We start from the raw sequence: 17,371 nt of genomic DNA on the forward strand, positions 1-17,371 counted from the left end.
CTACACTCTGGATGATCTTTCATTGATCCTGTTATAGTTACTATTCTCTAGTGCCACAACTTTTGAACATTGCTTTGTCAGTCTGTTACTTAAATTATTTCATAAATTCTATTGTACTTCTTTATTTTCCTGTAAACGCCTGCAAAAATGTATCTCAAGGTAGTATATAGCTATAGATATGTATTTTGAACTTTGAAATACATTGACCCGTGTGAGTGATCAAAGGTCAGTGGTTACAATGTGAACTCACACCTTCATCCTGTTGAGGGAAAGGTTATTGTTGAGCAGAAGATTGACAGATAAATGTTGAGCTTGGTTGCATTGCACATCAACATTCACCAGATTTTTAAAAAATTTATTGAGATACTGCGCAGAATACACCTTTCTAGCCCTTAGAGCTGCTCCACCCAGAAAGCCCCCCCATTTAATCCTAGCCTAATCATGAGACAATTTACACTGTCTTGCCAACCGGTAAAACTTTGTACTGTGGGAGGAAACCACGCAATCGTGGGGAGAACATACAAAATCATTACAGGCCATGAAGGAAATTGAACCCGGGTCGCTGCTACTGTAAAGCATTGTGCTAACCACTGTGCTACCGTGCCAGTTCAAGGGGTAAAGAAGGCTCAGAAGTAGTGGGCATGAGAGGCATGTGTCTCAAGGCCCTTCAGCTTGCTCATTGTATTAAATGTACCCTAAATATATCTTTGCAAAAACCTATTTGCTGGAGGGATTTAGAGGTAGCATCTGTGGAGGCAGAGAGATTGTTGATGTTTCACACTGGGACACTGTATCAGGATTGAGTGTATAGAAGAGAGATAGGATCCAGGTCAGGAAAGGTTGATAGACACAAGTGAGGGGAAGGGAGAGGTGGAGACGGTGCCAGAGGCTGGGTGATGATTGGTGGAGACAGCACAGAGGAGTTGCAGAATGTGGAACCTGATAAGAAAGGAAGGCAATGAGTGAAATGAGATTAGAGAGATGGTGGTGAAGTGTGTGAGTAAAAGGTAGTCGGTCATTTCCGCCAGCTATGATGCAATGCCACCAGTTGCATCTTCCTCTCCCCGCCCTTTCTCAGGGACTGTGACTCCTTGGTTTTGTCATCACTCTACACTCATCCCTTCTTGCCCCAGGCAGTTTCACTTACAATTGTAGGAGGTTTAACACTTGAGCCACCGCAAACTTAAACCAGGGGTTCCCAACCTTTTTTATGCCATGGACCATCTTTTCAATTGGGGCATAAATTTATACGGACCTCCTCTAATCTTGTAGATTAGATTCAGTGCTCTTGATTTACCCTCCTCTACATCCATGAGGGGAGGGAACGACGATGAGACCAAGTGCAAACTGGGTGACTATTTTGCCGAGCACCTGCAGACCTATCTGTGAGAGCAATCTTGAGCTGCAAATCGTAGCACCATTTTAATTTTTCTCTCCATGCAACACCAATCTTGTCTTCTGCCTCCTCCACTTCCAGGATGAGGCCAAACAGAGGAATGGCACCTTGGATTTTCACCTGCATAGCCTACAACCCAATAAAATGAAGGTTGATTCCTCTAATTTCAGGTAAGCTAACACCTCCTGTTGTCTTCTCTCCTCCTGATCTACACAGGCTCTCTCACTTAACCTTTCCTCTTCTCATCCAGCCCCATGTTAGCTGGTTTTCCCCCCTCCCCACCTGGCTCTATCTGCTTATCGCCCACATGCCATTAACTTCCTCCCACTGTTCCCATATACCCAGCCTTTCTATCTGATTTCATTCAGTACCTTTTCTCATCAGATTCCATCATCTGCCTTGGTCTCCATCAATCACCTGCCAGCCTCTGTCATTGCCTCTACCCTCCCTCCCCAGCTGGTTATCAACCTCTCCTCATCTAGATCCACCTATCACACTGGACAACAAAGATTTTGCATCCTGAATACTTTTGGGTGTATCTCATGGAGTTTGCACAGCTGATCATGAAAATCACCATGAAATTTCCTCATCATATACCATTTTTAAAAACATTGCCAATATTTATTTCAATTCATAATACAATCAGAAAAACTGATTTTTATTGGTCTACAAATCAAACAGGTCATCAATGACAGGCAATTCGAAGAACTTCTAGTGGGGGACTGGAGAAAATTGCATGGAAGGCATTCAAGGATGTTGCTGAAAATTTTCTTGGCAACTACAGAGCACCAAACTACGTGCAGCTGGTTGACAACATGTTTCAAGCATACAAAACCTTGAAGTATAACATGTCACTAAAGATTCATTTTCTGCATTCCCATTTGGACTTCTTCCCTGTAAATTCTGGTACTGTCAGTAACGAGCATGGTGAAAGGTTTCACCAGGACATTGCGGTCATGGAGAAACGGTATCAGGGCAACTGGAATTCGTCAATGCTGGCTGAATATTGTTGGATACTTAAGCGTGAAGCTTCAAACACTAAGTACAAACAAAAAAAATAATCAAAACATATTTAGCTTAGTTGAACTATTGCAAAGTATCAGCACCATTATGCAATTAAACACATTATATTCAATAAAAGCTAATTTATTGTTCCTTCAAATTCCTACATGATACAAGTAGTCTGAAATTATATTTGTGTTCAGCGTCAAATAGCCTATCATAAACAAAAAAATTCTGAGGAAGCAACACTTTGGAAAATAAATGCTATCCAGTGTCACCTGCCAGCTCCTGCGTCTACTTTTAAATTGGTTAGATCCTTCCTCATGCTGTCCTGATGTAGGGGCTTCACCCAAAACATCAACCACCCCTTTGCCACCCCTCCCCCCACCAATGCTGCTTGACATGCTGATTTTCTCCAGAAGTTCCCCCCCCCACACGCTCCAGAGCCCACTATCTGAAATCTGTTGCATCTCAATATACAATGGTAATACGTAGTAATCGTTCTGTAAGTGGCACATGCATTAACATATTTTACTGGATGCCTACTGGTATGAAGCATTGCCCACAGGAGTAGTTAATACCAAATCGAACCAATGACTAGTACAAGCACTGAAGCAATGATGCACCCTACCCCATGCTTAGCTATCTTTGTATAGTCTATTACCAACATATGGCAAGAAAATAGCATCTAAAAACCAGTATTAGTAAATATAACACAGAATTGGTGAATATAGTTAACCCATTTAGGATGTTGGTGAACAATGGCAATTCAGGCTGAGGCACTTGATGTTGTGGTGCTCACTGAACTTCGCAAGGAACTTGCAGATGCTTCATCACCAGTCAAGCCTACATCCTCAGGACGCAGTTATGTTTCTCTCTGGGAGTGCTTGCATTTATATAGCCCCCCTCTTTCACTTGCAACTCTCCTGACTGGCTATCCCTTCAGTTGACCTCTGAATTCTATTGACTCGTGTTTTTCTGGCTCTTAGTGGTTCATAGATGGCGTTTATTTTAAAGCAGGTACGAGAATTTTTAGAAGAGTGGTTCCCTTTTGATAACTCCCTAAACAAACATATCAAAATAGATGCAAATGGCGGAAATTATAGTAGACACAATTATGATAATTTACCAAAATTATCTTGATCTTGACAGAGTTGGTAAATGTGACATCATCCACGTTGGAATGAAAAATTAGAAGCATCACACACAAAATGCTGAAGACAGGTCAGGCACCTGCCAGCTCCTATGGAAATGTTTTGGGCTGAGGCCCTTCAGGACTCAAAAGTTAGTATTTTCTGCAATGGGAAGGAAACCAAAGGAACGTCTGCCTGTTGATCTATTTATTTATTGAGATACAGCATGGAATAGACCCTTCGAGCTGCAATTTCATCCCAGACTAATCATGCGACAATTTACAATGACCAATTAACCTACCAACTACTCCATCTTTGGACTGTGGGAGGAAACCAGAGCTCCTGAAGGAAACCCTCATGGTCACAGCAGAAAATATTACAGCCAGCAGCAAGAATTGAGCCCGGATCACTGTAATTATAAAGCGTTGTGCTAATCGCTACACTATCGGACTACCTACTTCTTTGATACAAATCATTCTGTTCTTTGGAATGCAAAACTGTGATTGATTTCCACACTAGAGAAGATTTGAAAAGCAACATGGCCGTATCAATTTTAGAATCTTGAATGCTTGGAATGTAATTTGTTATATTAAAACAAAGGAGAGTCTAACGGACAGAAGGTGTGTGACTAAATACAGTGCAGCACAGTGTTGTAGTGGTTAGCACAACACTTTACAGTACCAGTGACCCAGGTTCCATTCCTACCTTGGCCTGTAAGGAGTTTCTCCCTGTGACTGCATGGGTTTCCTCTGGGTGCTAAGGTTTCTTTCCACAGTCCAAAGGCGTATTGGTTGGTAGGTTAATTGGTTATTGTAAATTGTTCCGTGATTAGGCTAGGGTTAAATCAAGGGACTGATTGCTGGGTGGCGTGGCTCAAAGGGCCTATACCACGCTGTATCTTAATCAATCAATAAACACGATCTATAAATAAATATCTGTTCTCTTTCACAAAGCAAGTTCAAGCCGAAGGGGTCAAATGTCTTTGTCAGCAGAAACTTATGATTCAAGCTGACCTACAGACCCAATCAGCATTTTCATTCAGACATGTTAAGCTGCAAAGTTTCAAACAGGCAATTTCACATTTAAAAAAGGAAGAGCAAGTACGAATGGAAATTCTGTATCCAAATATCAAAGCAGATCTAACTAGCAACAGTACCCCCCCCCCACCCCACCGAATCAGTCAAGGTCAGAATATGTACATCTCTGAACATACTGGTCAAATTGTTTCAAATACATAATTTAGTTATAAAACAGCTCAGTTTGAATTTTAAACAAAGATGATACAATGTAGCGGCGTGGGACAATGCACTGCTTGTAAAGCAATAACAATTAACTTTGTGAGCTTGACTATAATCGATGCATAAAGATCTGCCAGAGTAGAAAAGGTAAAACACAATGCAAGCTGTATTGGTCAGAATGCAACAACAAAATAGTGTAATTGGGACACACCAGGGCCAGTTCATTTTGAGCCATTAAGTGGCTGCCCCAATTAGCCTAAGTTTCATGGAAATAATTTAAAACAAGGCATAAAAGACAGAGACAAACTACATATTACAGAATAATAAATTTCTTATTTAAATGAAATACAGAACAAATTAGAGCACTATCGATACTACAGTACTATAAAACTGTATTAGCTCCTAATAGTTAACAACAGAGGAATTCATCCAGTTCTTTAGATTGACTATAAATGGACAAAATCAGCACAGACACCTAGTGCAGATAATGGGCTGCCTTTATACAATGCTATCAGAGATTGCACCCTCCAAATCTTCATTTTCATTGTAACATTCAAGATGATTGACGATACCTTCAAATTCTTTGTAGTTCCTAATTTGTCGAAGTAGTGAAATAGTTTTATTTTCTCTCACGGCCGTTTCTGGCATCTCCAAGCCTAAGTGCTCGAGTCCTCATAGAAGGATCAAAAGTGGAAAGAGTGAGCAATTTCAGATTCCTGGGTGTCAATATCTGTAAGGATCTATTCTGGACCAAACATTTTGATGCATCTACAAAGGGGCACAACAGGGACTACATTTCAATAGGAGTTTGAGGAAATTTGGTATGTCACCAAAACCACATGCACATTTCTACAGATGTACCATGCAGAGCATTCTAACTGGCTATATCACCAACTGGTATGAGTGGGGGAGGGGGGGGACTGCACAGGATCGAATTAAGCTGCAGAAAGTTGTAAACTCAGTCAGCTCCACTTCTCATGAACACTTATTTTGCACTACTTATTTAATTTGACGAATATATCACACACACCTACAGTTACTATTACATGTTGCATTGTACTGCTGCTGCAAAGACAATAAATTTCACAACATGTGCTGGTGATATTAAACCTGATTCCAAATATGATTTTGCAGTGAGCAAAACTGTTCTGAATTGTCTTGCTGTTTATTTTTTGCCAATTATCAGTGACAAAAATCACTGCTTTTTGAACATAAACACACACATACAACTGATGTTATTTAAAAATGGCTCGCTCTAGGCACAGAGTGTTGTCTAACAGCCACACAAGTGCACTCAGCTGGCACTTATTATAAACTGTTCAGCGACGTCCTCCTGTCCCAATCAAGCAGCATAATGTCCCAAATAAATGAAGGGAAACCTGGCTATTTTCGATTAAGTTTTTTGTCATTTAAGAGTTGCCCAAATCAAGTGGTTGCCCCGATTAACCGGAATCCACAGGACATCCCAAAGCACTTTACCGCAAATGAGCTTTTCTACATTGGATCAAGACAAGCGTGTTTTAAATCCACATCAAGCTCCCCAAAACAGGAATGGATGGGCTAATCAAGACATATCCCAAAGCCCAATCAGATGAACTATAAAAAGGATCTCCAGTCAGGAGAAACACCCCCTGCATTGTCTCCTCTGTACCCACTGCACGACCTCAAGTTCTTACAGACCCACTTTCTAAACAGTGGAAGTTCTAAACTAGGCTAAGTAAATTGCTGTTTCCCAAGAAATCATCTTTCCTCAGCAGGCAAACACTTTACACAATACTTCAAGTTGTGTCTTGAATACAAATAATGCTAAGATTTCTTATCCAAACAATCAACCCACTTTTACTGGAAGAGCCTTCTCATTCATACTTGCTTTCAGGGTGAATTTGAATATTTCCTCACGATACTTCCACCATTTTATCCAGGCACCCCATTGCTATCCTTCAAGAGGACCACAACCTTGTCATCGTTTGGAGGCTTGCGTGCCTCAGTGACCAGAGAGCTATGTTGGCTGGATTCAGGGCTTTATGCTTTGGCTGTTGGCAGGGTCACTCATGCCAAACAGGTCAAAATGTAGAGGCCAGACTACTGGTCTTCAGGTTCAAGGTTCAGCTCAGGGCTAACAATCCTGACTGGTCAAACAATTATTTATTTTAAAAAGCACACAGAAAGAGCAACAAACAATCCTTCTGCTTCTGAGTGCGACGGTATTCCTGAAAAATCCAGAAGAAGGAACCCTTCTTCGGTCATCAACTTCTGGATGGACCACTAAACTATATATTTCATTTCTTTTATGTAGTTTATGTTTGTTTTTCATCTTGAATGTGATTCTGGAATCATTGGAGCCTGTGATTTACAGTTTGTAGAGTTTGGCTATTTTAGTGCACTGCAATCTCCAAGATTCTGGGAGGCAGAGGCAGCGTGTGGGAACCTCTCAGCGAGAAGGCTGCAAGACCGGGTGTGCGCCAATGCTTGACTTCATTTTGCCGATTAAAGCTTCCTTTATTTGCCGACTGAAGCAATGAGGGAAACTGAAACAGTGAGACGAATGCAGAAGGTGAGTGCCAGCTGCTGCCTTTTTAAAATCGGTGGGGGATTGCTCTGCTGCCGGAGAGGGGAGATTACCTGTTGATCGCTGGTGGGATCGCTTGCTGCTAGACAGGAAAATGTTACCAAGGTTTTCTGCATTTTGAATGCGGACTATAGACTTCCCCCACCCCACCCTTTTAGTATTTTATATTCTGTATTTTTCACCTGATCTTTCTCTTTTCGTGTGTGTGTGTGTGTGTGTGTGTGTGTGTGTGTGTGTGTGTGTGGGGGGGGGGGGTCCAATGTACCTGTTCCGTTTTTGTCCTTTTTTTTGTAGGAAGGGGGGATTTGGGTATTGCTGATCTTTTCTTTCTTGGCTTTGTGGCTATCTGGAGAAGAGGAGTTTCAGAGTTGTATATTTTGATAATAAATGAACCTTTGAAATAACGAATCCCATACATAGAAACATAGAGAATAGGTGCAGGAGTAGGCCATTCGGCCCTTCGAGCCTGCACCGCCATTTATTATGATCATGGCTGATCATCCAACTCAGAACCCCGCCCCAGCCTTCCCTCCATACCCCCTGACCCCCGTAGCCACAAGGGCCATATCTAACTCCCTCTTAAATATAGCCAATGTCTACCTTGTCTACCTTTTAACTGCTGTAGGAACGTTCATGTTGGAAACCACAGTCCTTTGTTAATAATACTTTTTGTAAGATTTTCACTTTATAACAAAGTCACATACTTTGCACACACTGACAGAAAATGGTATCGCAGCTCAACTGATGGTTTATCATCTTACTCATTTTTGATTGGCTCGGTATTAGCAAAATACCTACATGATGTAACTGCTTTGATTATGTAGCCTATTTAACTAATTTATCTACAAGGAACTTCTTTTAGCTTATCTATAAAAGTGACAGATCTTTCAGAAGCAGCACTTTGGCTTTCTTTATTCTTTTGTCTTACACCCCTCAGCATCATTTCTCAGCTCATTATTTAGTTTGCTTTGTATTTGTATGTTTGTTTGTACTCCAAAATAAACAGAAATCTTGGAATTAAAACTGCTCATCATTCTTGACTCCCTCAAGAACTCCATGAATCAGGAGTTAAATGGAGATCCAACAATGTCTTAGTTATTTATTGAGAAACAGCCCTTCGATCTGTGCCGCCCAGCAAACCCGTGATTTAATCCTAGCCTAATCATAGGACAATTTACAATGACAAATTAACCTACCAACTGGTAGGTCTTTGGACTAGGGGAGAAAACTCAAGCACCGGTGGAAACTCACGCGGTCACAGGGAGAACAGGGGATTGAATCCAGCTCACTGGTACAGTGAATTGTTGTGCTAACCCCTACACTACCGTGCCACCCCCCCCCCCCGACAACTGAACTATAAAGTCTGACCCTCTCTTGCACTCAGGTAATCCCCAGGAAAACCTGAAAGAATGTCTAGTTCAGGGGTTCCCAACCTGGTCCACGGACCCCTCAGTTAATGATAGGGATCCACAGCATAAAAACTGTTGGGAACCTTTGCTCATATGGAGAGGGGGCTCCACATAAAATAAAAGATTTCAATGGTTGAAGACAGATAGAAGAAATTAAATTCATCAAATACAAAAAAGGAGAAAGGATTGCCACCATGAAGCAAGTTCAGTAAAATTAGAATTTTAAAACACCAATGTGTCATATACCAATGTAAAAAGATAAAATAACTGAAGATACGAGGGGTGATTGATAAGTTCCTGGCTAAGGCAGAAGGAGTCAATTTTAGAAGACCTAGCACATTTATTTTTCTTACATTTACAAACTTAGCCCAGCCGCCGTGGAGCATATGGATCCCTTCTTTGTAGAAGTCGGCATCTTGGACTTCCAGGTGGTCCACAGCAGGGGTGATTGATAAGTTTGTGGCCTAAGGTAGAAGGAGATGAGTTATACAGCTCTCGTTACATGCACGTGCAGTTCAACTCTGAGTGATTATGCAGAAAGTTTGAAGTTAAGAACTCATCTCCTTCTACCTTAGGCCACGAACTTATCAATCACCCCTTGTAAGTCTATGTGCACATAGACTTTTAAGTGGAATGAAAAGCAATTACATTTTCTGCAATAGACAAGTTTTAAAGACATTCTGGAGAGAGTACAGCATAAATTAGAGATAATATATCATTTTAAGTGCTATGATACAATATACAATTGGACCAATCAGTGATAGGCACAGCAAGCAAAAAAAAAAATCATGCTTGGAAAAAAGTTTCAAAAGTACTGATACAAATTTAGCAGAAATGCTGGAAACACTCAGCAGGTTAGACAGAGATAATACTTAGCTTGAAGAACCTTGATTCCAGTATTTTGTTTCAGACTTCCAGCATCGACAGGATGTTTGCTATTGTGCAGGAAGATTATACCTTTTACTGAAAATCAGATTTGCAGGAATACTTTAATCAAGTATTAGCAAAGAGACCATGATTATAACATTTACAAAAGTGGGGTTTGAAACAAAAAAAAATTCTACTCCATAACAATTTTCAAAAGTCTAGCTTCAGTAACCAGTTCTGTACATTAGTACAGACACACACAATCCTGATGAGGGGTCTCAGCCCAAAATGTCGACTGTACTCTTTTCCATAGCTGCTGCCTGGCCTGCTGAGTTCCTCCAGCATTTTGTTTGTGTGTTGCTTAGATTTCAAACATCTGTAGATTTTCTCAATACATTAGGACACTTGCTTTTACCATTTAATATTGGCTCAATAGCTGAGAGCCTGGTATTTTCCTGTAAGAAAATAAATTGGAAAGCAGCTTCCAGCATTGGAGATCCCCATCACCCAGGTTATGCTCTCTTATTGCTGCTGCCATCAGGTAGAAGGTACAGGAGTCTCAGGACTCACACCAATAGGTTCAAGGACAGTCACTATGCCAAAACCATCAGGCTTTTTAATAAAAGGGGATAACTACACTCACTTGCACATCCATTGAGATGTTCCTACAACTAATGATCTCACTTTAAAGACTATCTCATATTCTTCTTATTTATTTGCTGTTTATTTATATTTGCATTTGCACAGTTTGTTGTCTTCTGCACTCTGGTTGATCTTTCATTAATCCTGTTATAGTTACTATTCTATAGATTTGCTGAGTACGCCTACAGAAAATGAATCTCAGGTCTGTATATGGTGACATACACATACTTTGATAACAAAATTCTCTTTGAACTTTAAAAATTCATTATTTTGTGCAATAAGTCACCTTAATGCACAATCTTTAACAAAACCCAAAATGGTTCAATGCGTCCATTTAATAACAGAGAACGTATACCGTATACAATGTGAAATTCTTACTCTTTGCATTCAATCACAAAACAGAAGAAAACCCCAAATAATAAATGACAGAAAACTGTCGGAACCCCAAAGCCCCTTTTTCCCTTCTCATGCTCAAGCAGCAGAAAAGCATCAAACCTCCCCCTTCCCCCACTTATTCTCTCACATCCCAATATCTCTGGAAAACCCCTATACAACTTAATAAATCTACAGACCTATTGATCTTGATCTACATATTAGATATTACCTGCCTTTATAGGCAGTGACAATGGTGAATGAATTTAAAATTTAGAGCAGGGGTTAATGGTAGGGGACCATGGCATAAAAAAGGTTGGGAACCCCTGATTTAGAGGGTGGATTTTGTGTTTAAAGTACCTAGGCACATAAAATTTGTGGAGAAATGGACTTGAGGTACAGATTGACCATAAACCAACAGTTCCACAACAGGCTTCAATGAATAATCTAATGTGTCAATCACAAACTATAATCTACAAGGAATGGCGCTACAGCTCCTTTGCAACCATTATGTTTTTAAGTAGGGGACAGACACTTCAATCTTCAGATAGGGTACTGTTAATGTGGCTCAGTTTTAACGACAGTCTATATGGTGGCTCTTAACTAAATGTCTTCCGGAAGCCTGTATGTACACCAACAGCATTCCCCTTGATCACCCTGTCAAGTTAAGGAGTTCTGCCTTTAACAAACCCAAACCAACTTTCTCTAAACAGCCAATGTTTGTCTGAGCTTTTCAGTCGCCATCTCTAAATTAATTGACTCTATGAGCAGTGAGTCATAGAGCACGGCAGCACAGAAACAGGCCCTGCAGCTCATCTAGTTCGTGTCAAACTATTGTGTTGCCTATTGCCATCGACCTCACCCGAACCATAGCGCTCCATATCCCTCCCATCCATATTTCTCTTAAATGTTGAAATCTAGCCTGAATCCACCATATCTACTGGCATCTTGCTCCACCCTCTTACTACCCTGTGAGTGAAGTTCCTCCCCAGGTTCCTCTTAAATATTTCACCTTTCACTCTTAACCTATCACCTCTACTTCTAGTTTCACTGAACTTCAGTGGAAGAAGCCTGCTTGCACTTACCCTATCTATACCCTCAGTTCCATTTACCTTTATCAACTTCCCCTTATTCTCCATGATTTAATCCACAACCCATTTTAATTTATTTATACAGAAGATGTAGGTGACTGGTCCTTCTTGACCAACAACCCTACTCTGGAACTAATTATCCTACTAACCCGCGAGTCTTTGCAATGTGGAAGGAAACGAGAGCGCCCAAAGGAAACAGACTGTGTCAGGGGGAGAACGGACAAACTCCTCCCAGACAGTGGCAGAACTTAACCCAGGTTCCTGGCACTGCATTAGTGTTACTCTAAATGCTACTGCATCACCCCCAACCTTCAATATACAATTTTCCGATGTTTGAGCACTGCTCTGAACCTATGGATGTTCCAAAGATTAAGCCTACAGCTTTTTCATTTTAGCCAAGGAGACCAGATAATTTACCCACTTTGCAGTTACATTTTCTAGTAATTACCATGAAATTTTAGCCCATCTTGAATTTCAACAGCACCTTCCTTTGTCAAGATTACAGTAATACCATCTTCCTTGGGAAAGCCACAGTGCTCATTTAGTACCTCAGTTATGCCCTTTGCCTCTAAGAACATTTCTTTACTTGTAATTTGCAAAACCCTCAAGGGTTAGCTCCTAACACAGTGTAATTTGATCTCTGTCAAGTACTTGTTAAATCTTTCACAATGGAAATGCTGGCAGAAATTCCAGCCGTAAGATGTCAGATCAGTATGTGAACCAGAATCAGGTTTAATAATATCACCGGCATATGTCATGAAATTTGTAAACTTAGCAGCAGCAGTACAATGCAATACATGATAATATAGAAAGATAAATAAAAGAATTACAGTAACTATATATGAAAGTTGCATAAATTAAAAATAGGGCAAAATGGAAAAAAGTAGTGAGGTAGTGTTCATAGGTTCAATGTCCATTTAGGAATCAGATAGCAGAGAGGAAGAAGCTGTTCCAGATTTGCTGAGTGTGTGCCTTCAGGCTTCTGCACCTCCTTCCTGATGGTATCAATGAGAAGAGGACCTAGGTGATGGGGATCCTTAATGATGGATGCCGCCTTTCTGAGGCATCGTTCTTTGAAGATGTCCTAGATACCATGGAGACAAGTACCCACGACGGAGCTGACTAATTTTACAACTATCTGTAGCTCCTTTCAATCCAGTATCCACCCCCCTCCCCATACCAGTGATTCACCAGTTAAAATGCTCTCCAAGGTACATCTGTAGAAGTTTTGAGTGTTTTAGGTGACATACCAAATCTCCTCAATCTCCTAATGTAATATAGCTGCTGTCATGCCTTCTTTATAGCTGCATTGGTGTTGGGTCTTCAGAAATGTTGCTGTCCAGGAACTATAAGAATCCAGGAATGTCAAAAGTATAATGGCTGAAGCAATTCATCCCATGACCTATTAACACAATATACTAAACTAATAATTTTTTTCTTTATCTTTTCCTTTTTCAATTTCTTTAATTAATTTTTTGGCCCTAACAGCATCATAGGGTGGCACAGTAGCGTAGTGGTTAGCACAACGCTTTACGATATCAGCAATCCAGGTTCAATTCCAGCTGTTGTCTATAAAGTTTGTACGTCCTCCCCGTGACCGCATGGGTTGCCTCAGGGTACTCCTGTTTCCTTCCAAAGTCCAAAGACTTTGGTAGGTTAATTGGTCATTGTAAATTGTCCCATGATTAGGCCAGGATTAAATTGGGGGATTGCTAGGCAGCATGGCTCGAAGGGCCAGAAGGGCCTATTCAGCACTGTACATCAATATATAAGCTTTCACCCTAAATGCCAGTCCTCATACACTTTCACCACCCCAATCAGGAAGGCCTTAGGCATTCCAATATTTCCATCCAGCAGGTTAAGAGCACGATAGCACCTTCACTTTCTAATTAATCAGTATACATTCTGCATGTCATCTGAAACTTTGAGAAACTTCTACAGATGCACAGTGGAGAGCATCCAGACTGGTATGGAAACAGCAATGCCCAAGAATGGAAAAGGCTGCAGAAAGTAGTTGGTACAGCCCATCACAGGCAAACCCATCCTACCTGTGAGCACATTTACAAGGATTCTGCTACAAGAAAACAGCATCCATCCTTAAGTACCCCCACCAGGCCTTGCTCTCTTCTCACTGCTGCCATCAGGAAGATGGTACATGAGCCTCAACTCCCACACCACCAGGTTCAGGAACAGTAAAAACCCTACAACCATCATGCTCCTGAAATGGTGTGGATAACTTCACTCTTGCTCTTTGTATTATGTATTTACATATTTATCTTATTTTGTACATTGTCGTCTGTCAGTCTGTGTGCATTGTGCTGTAGGTTTTTCTATGTTTTCTATCATTCCCTGGCCCCTCACAGCCTCATCTTCAAGTATTCAGTCCCTATACACTTTCACCATCCCAATCAGAAAGATCTTGGGGCTCTCCATTCCTTTCTATAACACGGATCTAACCAAATTCCATCTACTAATGATCAGGAATTTGTGATCTTGCTGAACAACAACATCTTTGATAACTCCCACTTTCTGCAAGTCAAAGGCAGAGCCATGGACACTTGCTTAGGCCCTAGCTCTGATCACTGTGGCCACCTGGAACTCCTAGTCAGAAGCCATTTTAAGTCTCCTCAGCATCCTCACACAATCCTGTCAGCTCTCAGTATTGTCCATTACAAAGTCAAGAGAGAGTACTGAATTCTTCAATTTCAGATAACCAGCTTCCCCTCTACCCCTTCCATGTCTCCACCTTATCTAGATAGTTCCTTCTTCAAACACCAACCCCACCCCCATTCACTGTTTCTTCTCTTTATCTACCTAATCCAGGGATTCCCAACCTGGGGTTCACAGACCCTTTGCATCATGGTATCTACCCAATACATAGATTCCTCCTACTGGATCTCCTACTCTCTCCTGTTCTCATCTGCCCACCCCATCTCTTATTTTGTTTCGCTTTCCTTTCCTACAAGGTTCAAAGTACATATACCATACACAACCAAAGAAACTATAGAATACCTGAGAAAACACACACAAGACCAACAAACATCCAATGTGTGGAAAAACAATACACAGAACACAAACTGTAGAGTCACGGAAAGTGAAGCTGCAGCCACAGCCACGGAGTCCATTCAGTTCTGAGGCGAGTGAAGCTGGACCAGGAGCCCAGTGGCCACGCCTGCAGGGCCCTGCTCCGCAGGCCAATTCCCTGCTCAATCGCTAGCAGTAAAGAGGTTTCATATATGTCTTCAAAAAGTCAGTTATTGTCCTTACAGACTGAGAAGGAATTATACAAAGGAGAAAAGGAAATGGCACAGAAATTAAACAAACATTATGCATGCTTTCCAGAAGAAAGAAAAGCTTGCAGAAAAAAGATCTGCAAATCTGAAGTAAATAAAGTCATAGAACCAAGATGTTTTTTGGGGGGGGTAGTGGGGATGGGGGTGAGATGAAGGAAGAGCACCCATTTAAGGGACTGATCATTTAAAGTGGTTTGTGGAAACATCCTCCAAGCGTAGTAAATCTTTGCCCAAGGGTGGAAAAAACCAGATCATTGGATCCTTTAAATATTGGGTGGACAGATATCTGAAGGATCAAAGACTCTGAAGGACAAGTGCCTTTGAACAAAAGGTAATGGTTCAGCCCAGTACGTCATGGGTAAAGCCATTCCAACCTTGAGCACATCACCATGAAATACTGTCATAGGAAAGCAGCATTCATCAGAGATCCCCAACACACAGCTCATGCTCTTTTCTCGTTGCTGCCAACAGGTAGAAAGTACAAGAGCCTCAGGACTTGCACCACCATCAGGCTCTTGAACAAAGGGGATAATTTCACTCACTTGTCCATCCATTGAGATGTTTCCATAACCAATGATCTCATGCTGAGGACTCTTTAGTTATTTCAAGTTATCATTATTTATTGCTATTTATTTATATTTGCATTTGCGCAAATGTCATACTGAACCTCCGCAGACTCCTGAGGAAGTAGAGGCTTTCTTTGCAATTGTACTTACGTGCTGGGTCCAGAACAGATCCCCTGATATAATAGGCCCCCAGAAATTTAAAGTTGCTAATCCTCTTTACCTCTGATCCTTCCATGAGGACTGGCTCATGGACCACTGATTTCCCTCTCTGCAAGTCCTGAGTCATTCAGCTGGCATTTAATAATCTATGTCACTAGAGAATTTCGAATCTTCTACTACTCTTCTCAGTCATAAGTTGCATCTTCATTGAAAACTGTTCATGGGAAAGAGCAGCCATGTAAAAGAAAACTGTTAAAACCACTTTCACAATAAAAACCTGAAATCCTGAAAATTACTGACGAATGACCACGTGACTTGTAACAACCTTCTAAACTTCTATAGATAAAAAATGTCCTGCTGCTTAAAAAAAGGAGTGATGAGTAACGGTGAAACATACAATTATCCTCTTCAGCATAAAAAAAGACCAGTAACCGATGCAATTCTACAGGAATCTGGGATCCTCGCTTATGTCAAGCAGTTAATTTGCTAATAGCAATTGTAGGTAATAAGTAGTTACGGTAGAAAGTTAGTATCCATGACAAGTTCCAGAGTGTAAAATTAAGAAAAAAATGCTTAACTCGTTGCCAATTTCATTGGGTTTTGGCAAGTCCACATATAGGTTGGTGTTGGGTTTATAATTTGAGCATCATTGGAACAGGAGTTATAGAACATAAAACAGTTCAGCACAGGAAAAAGCAGCATCCTGGTGAACCCCTCCTGCACCCTCTCCAAAGCCTCAACATCCTTCCAACATTGGCGCGACTTCAACTGTATGCAATACTCCAAATGTGGTCTGACCAGTTTCATAAAGCTATGACAGCAACACAACCTCCTGACTTTTGAACTCAATGCCTTAACTAATAAAAGTGAGTATTCCATAAGCCTTCTTACCACCCTATCGATCTATGTAGCCACTTTCAAGGAGCTAAGAACTTGGAGACCAAGAGCTCTCTGCTCAGCAACACTTAAGGATCTCTGAACATTTGTGTAGAGGAAGTTATAATGGGCTTCACGGGTTCTGCCACAGAAGTGGGGAGCTGTAACATTTTATATCCAGAGCACCTAACTCCAGGGATATCACTTCCAATCACTTCTAAAGTACAGTTAGTGTTGCAATATTTAAATTAAAAGTTATTAAGAAAAATTATAGTAAACTCCAACAAAAACAACACAAGTGATACTGACTGTGGAATTAAAGGTCACAGAAATCTCCTGATTCTCTTTGGAACAGTTGAAGATCATTTAAAACTAGATTCTAAAAAGCCATAAGCCCATAAGATATAGGAGCAGAATTAAGCCATTTGGCCCGACAAGTCTTCTCTGCCTTCATCATTTCATCTCAGCACCAATTTCTTGCCTTCTCCCCGTAATCCTTCATGCCCTGACCAATTAAGAGTCCATCTTGATTACCATAAATAAGTTAATAAAATATAGGTTCATTTATGGCTAATTTATTATCCCTCTCAACCCCATTCTCCTGCCTTCACAGCCATTTGTGACAATGAATTCCACAGATTCACCACCCTCTGGGGATGTCCTTCAATTCTGAGGATGTGCTCTGTGACTCACCCAATCATAGCTATGACAGCAATAATATGTAATTAATGTTAATGTTTGAGATACTAAGGATTTTC

The 17,371-nt window shown here is 40.9% G+C and overlaps 1 protein-coding gene across 1 annotated transcript in view; it reads right to left on the reverse strand.

Moving 5' to 3' along the window:
• Positions 1 to 17,371, reverse strand: part of LOC134354610 (protein Smaug homolog 1-like) — a 130,074-nt gene that overhangs the window by 71,674 nt on the left and 41,029 nt on the right. The window lies entirely within an intron of this gene.

Source organism: Mobula hypostoma, chromosome 12, assembly GCF_963921235.1.
Source record: "Mobula hypostoma chromosome 12, sMobHyp1.1, whole genome shotgun sequence".
In the NCBI taxonomy this organism is placed as follows: domain Eukaryota; kingdom Metazoa; phylum Chordata; class Chondrichthyes; order Myliobatiformes; family Myliobatidae; genus Mobula; species Mobula hypostoma.